Below are 16427 nucleotides of genomic sequence, written 5' to 3'. Positions count from 1 at the left end.
CAATTGTGCTGGTATGGACATGTGGTGAGAATGGACGAGGATAGCTGCGTGAAAAAGTGCCACACCCTAGCGGTTGAGGGAACCCGTGGAAGAGGTAGGCCCAGGAAGACCTGGGCTGAGGTGGTGAGGCAATACCTTCGAGCATTGGGCCTCACCGAGGCGATGACTTCTGACTGAGACCTTTGGAAATGTACTGTGTGTGAGAAGACCTGGCAAGCCAAGTGAGACCTAAATCCAAAGCCTCTGCCAGGGGTGTAGCTAGCCCACTTATGTGTACCTTTCCTACATTGGACACTAATCTCCGCTTGCAAAGACTTGTTGAGGCAAGTGAAATCGAACTAAATTCGACGACTGGCACCTGTGCCAACGTCGTCTGCTTCATTGGACATGAAACTCAACTTGTGAAGACTTATTGGGGCAAGCGAAAGCGAAATCAGGATAGCACCTGTGCCCAGCGTCGCCTTTCTGGCACTTGTGCCCGTGACATGTGTAAGGATTTTCGAGTGAGATCGTTGCCAGTGCCCCTGGACTGGGTCTTGTGCACGTGGCACATAAAATACACCATTTTGAGCGTGGCCGTTGCCAGTACTGCCTGACTGGCCTTCATAGGATTTTCGAGTGAGATCGTTGCCAGTGTCCCTGGACTGGCTCTTGTGCGGGTGGCACATAAAATACACCATTTTGAGCGTGACTGTTGCCAGTACCGCCTGACTGGCCTTCATGCGGGTGACACGTAAAAGCACCCACTACACTCTCTGAGTGGTTGGCATTAGGAAGGGCATCCAGCTGTAGAAACTCTGCCAAATCAGATTGGAGTCTGGTGTTGCCATTCGGTTTCACCAGTCCTCAGTCAAATTGTCCAACCCATGCTAGCATGGAAAGCAGACATTAAACAATGATGATGATGATGATGATGATATAGGATATACTTTTCGTAATGAGATAAAAAACCAAGGCTGAGTATAATATAGAACATTTATAAATGTTCTATATTATACTCAGCCTTGGTTTTTTATCTCATTATAAAAAGTATATCCTATATTCACACGCTGATTTATGACCTACGTTGGACCCCTTATTCGCATAACTACCGAACCTGGAGTTTAACTGTGGTCTACCCATAGCACTTACTCAGCATTACCTGAAACCTCTGGGTGTAATTGACACCACTATCGCTCATAACTTATACACACACACATATATGTGCATAAAATCTCTTGGCGTATGCTTATGCCAATTAGTTGTTACAGAGGAAAAAAAGAAGGAAAAATCAGAAAATATTAAGTTTGCGGAGCAGGAAGAAAACAGTGGAGAAAATAAAAGAAAGAGAAACAGAGAACTAGCGAGAGAAAGCGGAAAAGATAGATAGGGGCAGAGAGTGCTACATATGATGCTCGAAAGTAGCCAATAATGTTTGGATACTTCATATAGCTTGCACAACATAAAAACGCACACATAAAATTACATGTATATCTACATAAGTATTAAATATACATACAGATATACACACATATGGATACACAAACAGATGTACAAAAATATGTATGCAAATACATGCTCACATATATAAAAGTATACACACATATACATACACATTTACATATGTATATATACATATATATACACACACATACATATACTTACCTACAATACATACTTACACATAAATATATAGAGACATATCTACATCAAAACGTATTTTAAAAAACAATTTTAACAATTTTCAGGAACAATTTTAAAATTGTGCATTAAAATGTAAAATAAGGAAATTGTACATTAAATTGATGTAACATTTAATTAAATACATGAGTCAAAATAAAAATAAACCTTGGTGAAGCTTAAGCTTAAAATTAAATTTTATTTCTTCTAACTGTGATGATCCTGCAAGACGAGTTTCACTGAGTGCAGCTGTTCATGTCATGTCTTATAGCCTTTACAGTGCTCACAGAGCATTGAATAGCTGTCATGATGTTGGCATTTTGATACCTAGTGTGAATCATCATGATAGAGGCAACTCTTTTCCAATATTCAAATGGCTTTTGGTCCTCCTTATCTGCTAACTTTTCCTCTACTACAATTTAATCTTTATGCTCACCAAGACTGTTGACTGTTTACCAATATATCAAGCTGTTCCTGAAAAATAAGCATATAAATAAATTTATGAAATTTAACCACTCAAACTCCCGGTATCTTTTACTTGTTTCAGTCACAATTGTGTCCTTGAAAGATTTAGTCGAACAAATTGACCCCAGTACTTTTTTTCTTTTTTAAGCCTGGTACTTATTCTATCTCTTTTGCCAAACCAACACTGGTTGTCAATCATTTGTGGGGAACAAACATATACACAAAGACACATGCCCATAGATATACATGTATTTCAGTTTCTGTCTGCTAAATCCACAAAGCTTTGTTCAGCCCAGGGCTATTGTAGAAGACACTTGCCAAAGTTTCCAAGTTGTGGAATAACTCGAAACCATGTGGTTTTGAAGCACACTTCTGACCACACAGCCACGTCTGCACCTATTAATAAAATTTTATATATATTTTACACCCACCTGAAGTTCTCTTCAACTTTGGATACTCTTGCAGTTGCAGGTTACCAAACAGAGGTGGACTCTTTGGATTGTTTACTTGTTGATTCATGTTTTACTGTTCAGCCATTGATTCAGTGTGCATCATTTTGATATGCCTCAATCTTAATTGATTCTCTTTAATCAATGTGTGTGTGTGTGTATTCTATATGTATTCTGTATACATATTTTATGTATGTATATACATATGTGTGTATATATATCGTCATCTGATCAAGGTTGCTTGAACATTTTTAACCTACGTACACCATCCATCTTAGTCTTACATTAGATGAGGGAGGTCTTCATGGAGGAATTATGTGTCTCTACTGAATTCTTCAATACATATTGTGTTCAGATGACTTACTTGTGTACAGTCATGCTTTGGTATCCATATCAGTAGATCACTTGCTAACTCTTATTTAGCTCACCAGCAATGTCCCACAAAGCACACATGCCTTTCCTTTATAATGATAGTGGTGGGATAAGTTCTCCGAGATAGCTTTAACATTGCTATTAACATTCAATTGTAAGTTTCAACTAGCTTGGAGTCCATTTTTTTTTTGGAAAGCATCCAAGCTGTTGCTTCATATAAAAAGACTGACTCTATTGTTGCAGAGAAAAAATTCTTCTTATGGTTGTCTGATGGTTGGTTTCCAGACAACATACCAAAACAAATATTCCATTTAACCTTGCTAGAAGAATTCTAAACAATTATCTCCAATCCAGAAATTCAGAATAAAAGACTTCTGGAATTAAAAAAAGGGACTACTTGAAAGAAAGTAGATATCTACTCTAATAGAGAATGGAATAGAACATGCCAAAGCAGTAGACATTAAAGAATTACAGAAGACCAAAACCAATTCAGATGCATTTAAAACTCTGTCTTTAATCACAATAGACAGCCCAAAAAATACAGAAACGTTTAGCATTATCCATCAGAACATAATAGTATTGGACCAAAACCCAAGAATAAAAAAGACACTCAAATCATACAAAATAATTAAATGCAAAAGACAACTAAAGTGCCTGAAAAAACTCTATCGGTCCAATCTACCAACTCCAGTGGTTAAAAATTGTAGCCATTCTAACTGCAGAACTTGTACCAACCTTTTTGAGGATTCATCATATTTTAAAATTCACTACATTCACCTCTACCCACTTTTCTAAGCATTTGTCACTTTCTTCTGACACTCTTATGAACTTATCCACCACCCTCCCTACCTTTTGACACCTTCTCACCATCACCTTGTCTCTCTTTTCACCTACATTAATAAAATGCAGAGTAGCCATGTATCTCCTCTACAAAAAACACCTGTTTCTGCCTCTCAACACTAGGTATAAAACCACCTCTCTCTCTCTACAATACAAGGGTTGGCTGACCAAGATATTCTCATGGAATGTGACCAAATGAGGTTTATTTTTCAACATAGTCCCCCTTGCATTGGTGTTGAGTGCTTGGATCCCATTGACAAAGAAGCTTTCATCCTGTTGACCCAAAAAGTTATCAACAGCAGATATGATGTCATTATCATTGCAATACTGGTTCCCAGCCAAGTGACTTTGGCCTTCTTTGAAGCAGGTGAGGAGGGGTGTTTCTACTTCATGCATTGTCTTTTTGTCTCTGGCTCAAAGTGATGAAGCCAACACTCGTCCTGGGTTAGGAAATGTTCAAGGAAACCAGTTCAAAGCCACAGTCACACACAACAGCCATTGAAAGCAAGGACTTATGTGCTAGAGCATTGTCCTGATTAAACAAGACTTCTTTCATCAGTTTTCCTGGGCATTTGATCTTGATGGCCTTTCATAACTGCCTCAGCAACTTAGCGTAATACTCTTCATTGATGGTGTAACCTTTTTGAAGATAGCTAATAAACACAATGCTTTTTGCATCCCAAAATACTGAGATCATCATCTTCTCAGCAGATGAAATGACTTTGGCCTTCTTTGAAGCAGGTGAGGAGGGGTGTTTCTACTTCATGCATTGTCTTTTTGTCTCTGGCTCAAAGTGATGAAGCCAACACTCGTCCTGGGTTAGGAAATGTTCAAGGAAACCAGCTGGATCTTCCTGAAACAATGTTAGATTTGCTCTTGATGTAATCAGCCTGGTGCACTTTTGATCAGGTATCACAAGATATGGCACCCACTGAGCAGAAACCTTCATTGTGTCATGGTCATTGTGTACAGTATTCTCAACTTTCTCATGGGATATGCTAATAGCATTAGCTATTTAACTAATAGTCAATTGCCTGTCATCCATTACTATCTGGTGAACATGAATGTTTTTCTTAACAGTGACAGTTGCAGGACGTCCAGACATTGGGTCTATTTCAAGACTCTCCCTTCCTCTCCCGAATGCAGCTGCCCAGTTTTGCACTGTTGATAAATATGGGGCATCATCCCCAGTTTAGTGACCATATCTGCATGAATGTTCTTGGTGGCCAAAGCCTTTTTGTACAGGTATTTCACAACATCATGATGCCAAATTTTGTCCATTTTCAAAAGAAGTCACTGCCAGTTACTTTTGAAGCCTTCTTTAAACAGTCGTTAATTAACCTGGAAAGAAACAATGCTGTTATTAATAAAAAGATTTTGAAGTTAAAGCATGCAAGGTTTCACAGCTATGGCATCAGTCCTTCATAGTCAGCCTATGAACTTTTCACCCACTCTCATATATTTCATTCAATGCTACTGAAAATCAATATTTGCTTGTTCTAACATAACAAGATCATAGTGGCTATGAACGCTGACTCAGTATATGTAGATGACAACATGTAACAATGCAGAAATATATGCATCCTACAATTCAATGAAGTCATTGGTATATGTTTTCTACACATATCTATCAGGACAGTTTTTTTCTCTCAGAACAATTTCTGCAGTTTATATCTTTCTATGTTCAAGTGTACACATACATGTTGAATATGATTGTACATATCTATATTCCATTCAATGCCGTTTAATGCATATCAAATATATCAACATCATTTACTAGTAATATTCCACTGGATGTGTAATGTCAGTGTGCACACACAACGGAGTGTAAGCATCCTGAGAGAAAAGTCGGACATAGGAAGCATCAGATATGGTGTGCAAGAGAGACGACTCCACTGGTATGGTCATGTGTTACGCATGGATGAGGACAGTGGTGTGAAAAAGTGTCACACCCTAACAGTGGAGGGAACCTGTGGAAGAGGTAGACCCAGGAAGACCTGGGATGAGGTGGTGAAGCACAACCTTCGAACGTTGGGCTTCATGGAGGCAATGACAAGTGACCAAGACCTTTGGCGATATGCTGTGCTTGAGAAGACCCAGCAAGCCAAGTGAAACCATAGCCGTGGCCTATGCTAGTGTTGCATAGCCAGCCCATTTAAGAGTACCCTTCAATCATCGGGCAATAGACGGTGCTTGAGAAGACCTGTTGAGTCAAGTGAAATCATTGTTGTGGCCGATGCCAGTACCTCCTGACAGGCACCCATTCTGGTGGCACGTAAAAATCACAGTTCAAGCACGGTCGATGCTAGTCCCATCAGACTGGCTCCTGTGCCAGTGGCATGTGAAAAGCACCATATGAGCATGGTCAATGCCACTGCTGCCTAACTGGTCCCATGCCGGTGGCACATAAAAAGCACTATTTGAGCGCGGTCAATGCCAGTGTTGCCTAACTGGCCCCCATGCTGGTGACATTGTAAAAAGCACCCACTACACTCATGGAGTGGTTGGCATTAGGAAGGGCATCCAACTGTAGAAACCTTGCCAGATCAGATTGGAGCCTGGTGCAACCTCCTGGCTTGCCAGTCCTCAGTCAAACTGTCCAACCCATGCCAGCATGGAAAGCGGACATTAAACGATGATGATTTACTGTTCCTTTTTCCATGCTTGCATGGGTCAGCCTATGTTTACTTGAGGCAGATTCTCTATGGCTGGATGCCCTTCTTGTCACCAACTCTCACCTATTTCCAAGTAAGGTAATATTTCTTCATGGCCAGACATGTTGTCCTAGTACATTGGAAATGACTAGCACTGTTTGTATGAAAATGACACTCATTTACATCTAACCAGGCAATGTCAAGATAAGGAGATACACATACACACATATATATAATGGGCTCCTTTCAGTTTCCATCTACCAGATCCACTCATAAGGTATTGATTGGCCTTTGGCTATGGTAGAAGACACTTACCCAAGATGTTACACACTGGGACTTAACCTGGAACCATGTGTTTGGGAAGCAAACGTCTTACCATACTGCCATGCCTGCACCTATATATGTGTGTGTATGTATGTATATGTAGATATGAACATTCATGTGTGGATGTATGCAAACATATATATATACCTATCTACTACATATGTGGAAAATCAGTGTGTGTTTGTTTGTGGCGTTGTTATCTAACTCCTCCTACATCGTTTTATTGATTTTGATGAAACTTGATACGTGAGTAGATCTTATGTCTGGAAACTTCGTGACATACTTAGATTGTTGAAAAAATCGATAATACGGTCCCTGGAGGGGACCTTTATATCTTCCTCATGTAACTAATTTTTTTTAAACACACAAGGGAAATAACCCGATACCACCTGCACAATATTTTTTTTTAAACACTCAAGGGAAATACCCCATTTTATTGTGTATGATTTGAGAAATTCCTACAACCTCAAATCCTATAGGAACCCACCATCTAACCCCGATATCACTAAGTTCGAGCGTGACTTGCTGAATATGATTAAGAAATTGAAGTTCTCTAGCTATACGAATCAATTCCAGAAATTGCTATCTGATAAAATATCGGAGATGAGATCCTCTCCAAATCTGCATGTACTATCGGATAAAACTGGTAATATCAGTACCACCTGAACTTTATGATAAACTGATAATGAAGGAATTGAATTCCGGATACAAGCATGCTAAAAAGGATGCGTTAGATAGCATTAATGAGAACCAATTAGAGATCATATCAAATTTAGGCTTATTGGATAGAACTCAGCCTTATACTCCTAAAACCCCACATGCTCTTTTAAAGGACCATAAACTTGACCTTTTGTCAAACTCATCGATTAGATTAATATGTCCGACCAAATCGGATTTGGGCCGAATTAGCAAATCGGTAATCGACCGTATTATTCCTGTTATAAGAGGCAAGGTTCAACTCCCATTATGGAGTTTTATGGGGGATGTCATTATTTGGTTTGATTCCCTTAGGGATAAAATATCTCTTAGCTTCCTACAATTTGATATTTCGAATTACTATAACTCGATATCCCCATACTATTAAATAAGGCCTTGATTTTTGCCCGCAAATTTGTTGATTTATCAAGCACGGACATTGACATTATCTTAGCTGCTAGGGAGACCCTTATATCATACAACGAAGTTGAATGGCAAAGGGTGGACTCAACAGGTTTTTTTTTTATATTACTATGGGGTCATCGGATTCCGCACAGGTAACGGACATAGTCGGACCATACCTCCTGTCGCAAATTAAGGCCAGTTTTCCCCTTCTTACTGGTGGACTATATAGGGATGATGCCCTTTTTGCAATAAGGGGTAGATCTAAATCTGTTTTAAATAGGTTGAGGAAGTTCCTGAGGTGTTTCCTTAAGGACTTCTTCAACCTAGATATTATATTTGATATTAACTCCAGGAAAATATATTTCCTGGACGTGACATTGTACCTGGATACGGGTCTATTTTGCCCATTCCGTAAGCCTAATAAATCTGTGTCATATTTAAACGTCTCATCAAATCATCTAAGATCTACAATAGATAGTATTGTTACGGGCATTTTGATTAGAATATCAAATCATAAATTTTCCTCCACCTTCCTAAAACTATATAAAAATAAAAATAAGAACAAAAATAATAGTATTAGTAGTGGTAATAATGGTAGTAATGGTGATAATAATAGTAATGATAGAAATAAAAATAAAAGGACAAAAATATAGATATAAAAATAATAATAAAAATATGGATACAATGGTTAGTATTTATTTATCATAGCTTACGTTGGATTTGAAACCTGGTAGTTTTAATTAGTTACTAAATCTGCTTGACTATTCTAAAGGATATATTAAAAATTGAATTTTTTTTTTTTTTTTTTAGGTCTAGTCCATATTATCTGGATAAGCTTGCTCTCATAATATAATTTCTTTCTACTGGTGCCTTCGTTGATGTTTTTGTGTGTTCTTTACCCTGAAGAGAGGGTCATCACTAGTTTGTGTTCTATTGTGCTCTAAATACAGTGATGTACCCCCGAAATGGCCATAGGTGTTTTGTTTGTATTCTGACCTATATTTGTAATCCTTTGTAATTGATGTTAAATTATGGATTGATTTTACCGATGTTACCTGCTGGATGTTGGTTTAATGTATCAACTTGTGTGCCTTGATTTTCTTGGACTTAAATAACCTTGATGGTGAAATATGGATTTTACCTTGTTACACATTGGATGTTGTGTTATTATGTCGTCCCGTGTACTTCGGTATTCCTGTGTATGAATTACGAAATTAGATTTTACCTGCTAAATTTGCTGTCCTGAGGGAAGTAATGAACTTTCGTACAATTTAAACTTAAACTTCTTTTATTAGCCATTAATCTCAACGAATGAACTATTTTACTACGTTTCTCTATGTATTTATTTTATTTTATTGTTTTTTCTATATATATATTTTTTTATTCCACTATATCTGTACCGCTCTATAATATTTTTAATCACTTTTTAATCGCAGTTTATTTATGTTATTCTATTATATTTTTTAATAGATTTTATTCTTATGTATAAAATTTTTACTTCCCTTTGCTACTTTGGTTTTGTGGTTTATGCTGTACTTCCTAGATGTGGTCATTGGTGGGTTGTGGCTTTTTGAGTCGATGACCTAATGGTTTTATTCTGCAATTAATTTTGTACACTTTTGTCTCTAGTTTGAGCACTTCTTATTACAGCCCTGTATAAATTCTATTAGTTTTCTAATACAAAACTGTTAATATTGAATTATATATATATATATATATATATATATATATATATATATATATATATATATACACAATGTAACCTTGTGGACATCCCATAAATAATGTGGTCTTTTAATACTTTCTTTTATTTTTCAAAATTAAGATAAACAAAGTTACTTTTTAATCTAAAATATACTCTCCTTCATTTTCTACAATGCTCTTCCATCTGTCTGGTAGACTTGCAAGGCCTTTCTTCCAAAATTCACTTATCTGTAATAAAAAGTATTCCTCCAGTACTGTCCTAACCTCATCTACAGAATTCATATTTTTCCATCCAAATGATTTTTAAGACTGCAGAATAAATGATAATCAGATGGGGCAACGTCCAGCAAATATGGTAGGTGGGGCAACGTTTCCCATTTAAACTGCTCCAGCCTTTGGAATGTCATCCTCACTTATGTGGTCGAGCACTATCCTGATGGAAGAATATCTTTTGTCTTGAAACCAAAGATGGTTGTTTTTCTTCTAGCACTGACTTAAGCTGCTGAAGTTGCTCACAGTAGATCTCCTTTGTTATTGTTTGGTTTGGGTTTAGAAGTTTGAGTGGACTAAACCTTTCATATCCCACCAAACATAACAGTTCTTTTTGTGGGTAAAGACCTTCTTTAGCCTGGGGTGTCGGTCTTTCTCCTTTCCTTACCCACTATCTTTGGTGCTTGACATTTTTATAGAGAACCCATTTCTCATCACCAGTCACTATTCAGTCCAAAAAACAAAGAAGAGCAGACATCCACTCACTGCACACAATCAGGCTTGGAAAGTTTGTGAGGAACCCACTGACCCAATTTGCTGACTTTTCCAGTGGCACACAGGTGTTGATGAATGGTTGAATGATCAGATCCAAGCTTCTCTGCTAGTTCTTCAACAGTTATGATGGAATTTTGTTCCACCAGAGTATGCAGGACATCCTCATCGAGCTCTACAGATCTTCCAGGATGTGGCTCATCTTCTAGGCAGTAGTTTCTGGCTTGGAATTTCTGGAACCACTGTTCACACTGGCTTTTGCTTATTGTCTGATCCCCATATACTGCATTAATATTCCTCACACTTTCTATTGCATTGTTGCTTTTATTGAACTCATAAAGTAAAATATGCTAAATATGCACCTTTGTCACTTCCGTTATAGCTTTGAGAAAATAGCTGTTAAAGTCAAACTGCACTCTTCAAAACTTGCACTAACAATAAGTAAAAGGCAAAATTACTACTCGCTTTCATAGCAAGTTGATTCAGGTCATTTATCCTGTCCCCCTCAAACTTTTAGTTCATGCAATTGAAAAAAACTATAAAAAGCATCCAATATATTCTCAGACTGGTTGGTGTTAGGAAGGGCATCCAGCTGCAGAAACTTTGCCAGATCAGATTGGAGCCTGGTGCTGCCTCCTGGCTTGCCAGTCCTCAGTCAAACCGTCCAACCCATACCAGCATGGAAATTGAACGTTAAATGATGATGATGACTGAGATAAAAGTTGGTTATGCATTCATATTTAGGTGTTTTCTGTGTTTTTCGATAAGTAAATTTTCTTTATTTAAATATTCTTGTACAGAAATTGTTTTTTGCACTGGTAGATGGGGAAAACTGAAGTTTGGATATTACCTGCACATCTCTCTGTGTTCATTCAAAGGAATCTGTCTACTGTGGTAAACAGATTTGTTCCTTATGTAGTGTGGTTCTCCGTCTAAGTGCCATACTTGTCTCTCCTATATGGTTATATCCACAACCTGAACAAGTTATAACATAAATTAGATTCTTGGAGGCACAAGTGAATTTGATTTTAATTGTGAACCTCTCTCCTTGTTTGAATAGGAATTCTGAGCCTTCCTGCAGGTTGGGGCATGTTCCACAGTTTGGATGTCCACATTTTTTAACCATTGGTTTCATGGTTGTCATGTAAAGCTTCACATTTGTCAGAAGTCTTTTCAGCAATTTGAGTTGCATTTTGCATTTGATGAATTTATGTGTTTTCAGAATGTTGTTCATTTTTGGATCCCTAGTGAGCATAGGTAAATTTTGTACAATAGTGTTGTATGCCTCATTGTTTGTAAGGTTGTGCATTGATATACAATGGTTGTGTTTTGAGATGTGATGTGGTGTTATGTTTTGTTCCCCTTCGCGTTTTAACGCCTAATTTCTTGGCACACTTAAATCTATCGTCTATAAGTGAGAGGGAATACTGTCTCTCAGTTAATGTTATTCTGAGGTCTTGAAGACAGAGGTCCTGGGTATTTCCATTAGACACTGTTTTGAAAATCCTTTTTGCTAAATTAAAGGGGAAATTCCTTTTGATGTGTTTCAGGTGGCATGCGCTAAACAGAAGATATTGTTTTGAGTCCGTTGGCTTATGATAAATGTCAGTTACAGTTTGCTTGTTGACTTTTTTTTATCATAATATCTAAGAAAGGGAGCTGTTATATGCTATATTCCATTGTAAATTGAATGTTAGGGTTTATGTTATTTAGTATTGATTTAAATTTCAAAAGTTTATTAATGGTCTTATTCCAAATGATAAAGCAGTCATCCAGATATCTTTTCCAGTTTTCTCTTATATAATGGTGAAACGGATGTCCATATTTTTGCAATAACACAGACAGATTCCTTTGAGTGAACATTGTATATTTGGAGGGACTTTATGTAAGTCTCCTTTCAACTAAATCATATACCCCATAGAAACTATAAAATCATACATACAGTAGCACCTGTAACATTACAACTTATAAAATCTCTTTGGTCTGAATACCTTTAACTGCCCTCACTACTTCCATACCTATTACCCTACCTGTAATTTTAATCCCCTGACTCTTGTAGATTATATGTATTTCTTATTATTTTCTATAAATTCTTATTATTTTCTTTTCTTATTTTGATATCCTTACTTATTAACCTCTTATCCCTTATAAATTGCTATTTTTCTTGTTCTTAAATTGATATTATTCAGTTACTTAAGTTTATGCAAGATAGTTATAGATATTTGTGTATATATGCACATATATAAATGTGTGTGTATCTGTATGAATCTTTACTTTTTTTCTAATTCATGGCTTAAAATTAATAGATAGCATGTATATCTTTCCAGTTATTCCATAAGTAAATGCCCTGAGCAGTCTTTATAGAAACTACCTAATAAGTAATTAAGCACATGAATAAATATTAAACTGATTCTATGTAATGTTTCTTTTTTAATGTTTATAATTGATATATACACATCTTTTACCTATTTTGGTTATATCATTTTTGAAATTCTTAGATTTATTTTTATACAACATAACAATATTGTTTATAAACAATCACCAATAGGGCCCCAAAATAAATTTCCTCTGTATTAACATCTTAGGTTTCTTAGCGTCTTGCTCCTTTAACTGGTAATTAATATCATGATTTAAAGTCTTCCCCTACCCAGCCTCTTTTTGTAGACAGTTACTTATATCCAACTAACTACTCCTAATGTCTTATTTCCTCCTTGAGGAAAAAGGATACATATGATAATATTTACGACCATACCTAGCCATGAGCTGTCAACTCACTCTTGTTCTTTATTCAAAATAGACATAGTCTTCTAGTCTTAGATTTAGTAGTTGATATAAATGAATTAGAAATGAATTACAATCCCTTACAACACTATGACCCCACTAGGCTTCATGTGATTATTGGAAGTGTAGTCCCATTCTTAGCCACAATAGTAACAATTTCTTCCATCTTCTTGCTCTGTTAAAATATTTGAGAAAAAATATCTGAATGTATCCTACTTGTTAAAATTCTATTTATTTATTTGTGCAGCTGAAGATGACATTGCATTTAAATTGATGTAATGATTGCATTGTTCAGCTAAATGGAGTCGCTTGAAATGGTCGTACTGCATCACTACTTGATATCTTGTTGCTTATTTTGATTATATATATATATATATATATATATATATATATATAATATATATATGCCACAGGTGTGGGTGAGTGATAATAAGCTTGCTTCCCAACCACAGTGGTTCTGGGTTAAGTCCCACCCTGTGGCACCTTGGGCAAGTGTCTTCTATTATAGCCTTGGGCCGACTAAAGCCTTGTGAGTGGATTTGGTATATGGAAACTGTATGTATATATTTGTGTGTCTGTGTTTGTACCCCGCCATCACTTCACAACTGATGTTGGTGTGTTTACGTCCCCATAATTTAGTGGTTTGGCAAAAGTGACCAATAGAATAAGTACTAGGCTTACAAAGAATAAGTCCAAGGTTTGATTTGTTCAACTAATGGTGGTGCTCCAACATGGCTGCAGTCAAATAACTGAAACCAATAAAAAGAGGGAAAAAAAAGAAAAATAACATCTATATAGCTATATTTAAAAGAGAAAAAAATTTTTCCGATATATAGACCATACTTAGAAATGCTCTAGATATTCAAACTTCAGGTGTTAGATGAATATAGAAATGAGAGTCAAGTTAGGCAAATTCACATAATAATACATATATTCAACCATAGACCTAATATGCATAAATTTGAAAATATATTTAATACATCAAATATATTAAAAATATATAGATATATAAATATGATAAAAATATATAGATTTATCATTTCATTAAAAATATATAAATACATGAATATATAAATTCATTAAGAATATATTGAAAATATAAATATATATATAGATCAACTTACAGAATAAAAACGATACCATAGAACTAGATAAAATGTTTAGAGTCTAGCAAAAAGTAAAACAAAAGGTTTGAGTATTAATAATCCGACGGCTGTTTCTGGGGGTCCAGTTGTCCAGTCAAATAAAGGATATTTATATCCATTATGGGACACTGCCTAATTTTTCAGAAAAAAGTAAAGTACAAGAGAGATTCACATTTACTACGTTTCCCCATTATAAAAATGCAGCAAATGTGAATCTCTCTAGTACTTTACTCTTCCCTGAAGAAGGAGGCAGTGTCCAATAATGGATATAAATATCCTTCATTTGACTACACAACTGGACCTCCAGAACTGGCCATCAGATTATTAATACTCAAACCTTTTATGTTTTACTTAACTTTCTATCTAGTTCTATGGTATCGTTTTTATTCTATAAATCAATCTATATATGTATTTATATTTTCAATATATTCTTAATGTATTTATACATTTTTAAGGTATTGATAGATCTATATATTTTTATTATATTTATATTCTTCTATTCTTTTATTTGTTTCAGTCATTTGACTGCAGCCATGCTGGAGCATCACCTTTAGTCGAACAAATCGACCCCAGGACTTATTCTTTGTAAGCCTAGTACTTATTCTATCGGTCTCTTTTGCCGAACCGTTAAGTTATGGGGACGTGAACACATCAACATTGGTTGTCAGGCAATGGTGAAGGGGACAAACACACACACACACACACACACACACACACACACACACACACACACACATATATACAACAATCTTCTTTCAGTTTCTGTCTACCAAATCCACTCGCAAGGCTTTGGTTGGCCTGAAGCTGTAGTAGAAGACACTTGCCCAAGGTGCCACACAGTGGGACTCAACCCAGAACCATGTGGTTGGTAAGCAAGCTACTTACCACATTGTTCTTTGCTTTTACTTCTTTCAGCTCTTTGACTGTCGCCATGCTGAAGCACCACCTTAAGTCAAGCAAATCAATCCCAGGACTTATTCTTTGTAAGCCTAGTACTTATTCTATTGGTCTCTTATGCTGAACCACTAAGCTACTGGGATGTAAACACACCAGCATCAGTTGCCAAGTAATGTTGGGGAGACAAACATATGCACACTCTCTCTCTCTCTCACACACACACACACATATATATATATATGTGAAGGGCTTCTTTCAGTTTCCATCTACCAAATCCACTCACAAGGACTGGTCGGCCCAAGGCTATAGTAGAAGACACTTGCCCAAGGTGCCACACAGTGGGACTGAACGCGAAACCATGTGGTTGGTAAGCAAGCTACTAGCCACACAGCCACACGGATAGAAATATAGGAAAAATAGAAGTTGAAAATGCACTGAGAATAGATGAATTATTTTTTATTATTATATTTAAAGATTTAACTGGTTTCACAGTTTACACTGCTTTTCAAAAATTTGAAATAGAAAGACATGGCTTATGTCGCAGCTGCCTTGCTCCTGACTAGTGTTTGAAGCTTGCTCTATTTTTATAGGGGGTTCATGGCTCAAATTAGTATATGTTTTTAATAGGGTTTGATTGGTAGAGGATAGTCACTTGACTGGTCTTAGAAATTTTTGCAGGTTCCCTGCTACATCCATGTGTTTGTATCAAGTGACAATGTTTAGTGCTGTAAGTTAAGGCTCACACAGTTGACTGAACAAGTCTAATGGTAGTACCAAACAATCAGTGCTCTGAATGTTTTCTGTCAAGTGTTTGTAGAGAATGAGTATGTGATTAAGTTTAGATCCTTCTGTATGTTTCTCTCAACGTCCATGTATTAGTGTTACGTGGCAGTATATTTTGTGCCTAAAATGAAGGCTGACATGGTTGAGTGAACATCTTCAGTTACAGTCAAGGCACCCAGTTTATACATGCAATTAGTTGGCATCAAGCATCTACACAGTTTGTATAAATTACACAAAGTAGATAATACTCAAGTAACAAAGTTTATTAAGCAATGTATATTACTTACTTCAGCCCATATTGAATTTGACAGATTGTAATGAGATGACTGCAGTTATACATCTCACAGCTTAGCAATGAAGATTGCTAGTTATGCAATTATAAATTGATTGATGTAGAGAATGGAGAATGTGAATCTGTACAACATATGTTTCAAAGCCAATCTGAACATGTGTTATAAAACTCAAAGCTGTAACATATTTAGCTTACTTGT

General features: G+C 36.3%; 1 protein-coding gene and 1 pseudogene across 1 annotated transcript in view; one reads left to right on the top strand and one right to left on the bottom strand.

The window, feature by feature from the left end:
• The window catches only part of LOC106873751 (uncharacterized), a 524930-nt gene that overhangs the window by 415864 nt on the left and 92639 nt on the right, over positions 1-16427 (top strand). The window lies entirely within an intron of this gene.
• On the bottom strand, positions 4341-5194 carry LOC149132456 (histone-lysine N-methyltransferase SETMAR-like; annotated as a pseudogene).

This window comes from Octopus bimaculoides, chromosome 15 (assembly GCF_046866305.1).
Source record: "Octopus bimaculoides isolate indiv1 chromosome 15, ASM4686630v1, whole genome shotgun sequence".
In the NCBI taxonomy this organism is placed as follows: domain Eukaryota; kingdom Metazoa; phylum Mollusca; class Cephalopoda; order Octopoda; family Octopodidae; genus Octopus; species Octopus bimaculoides.
This window is presented reverse-complemented; position numbering and strand designations above follow the sequence as displayed.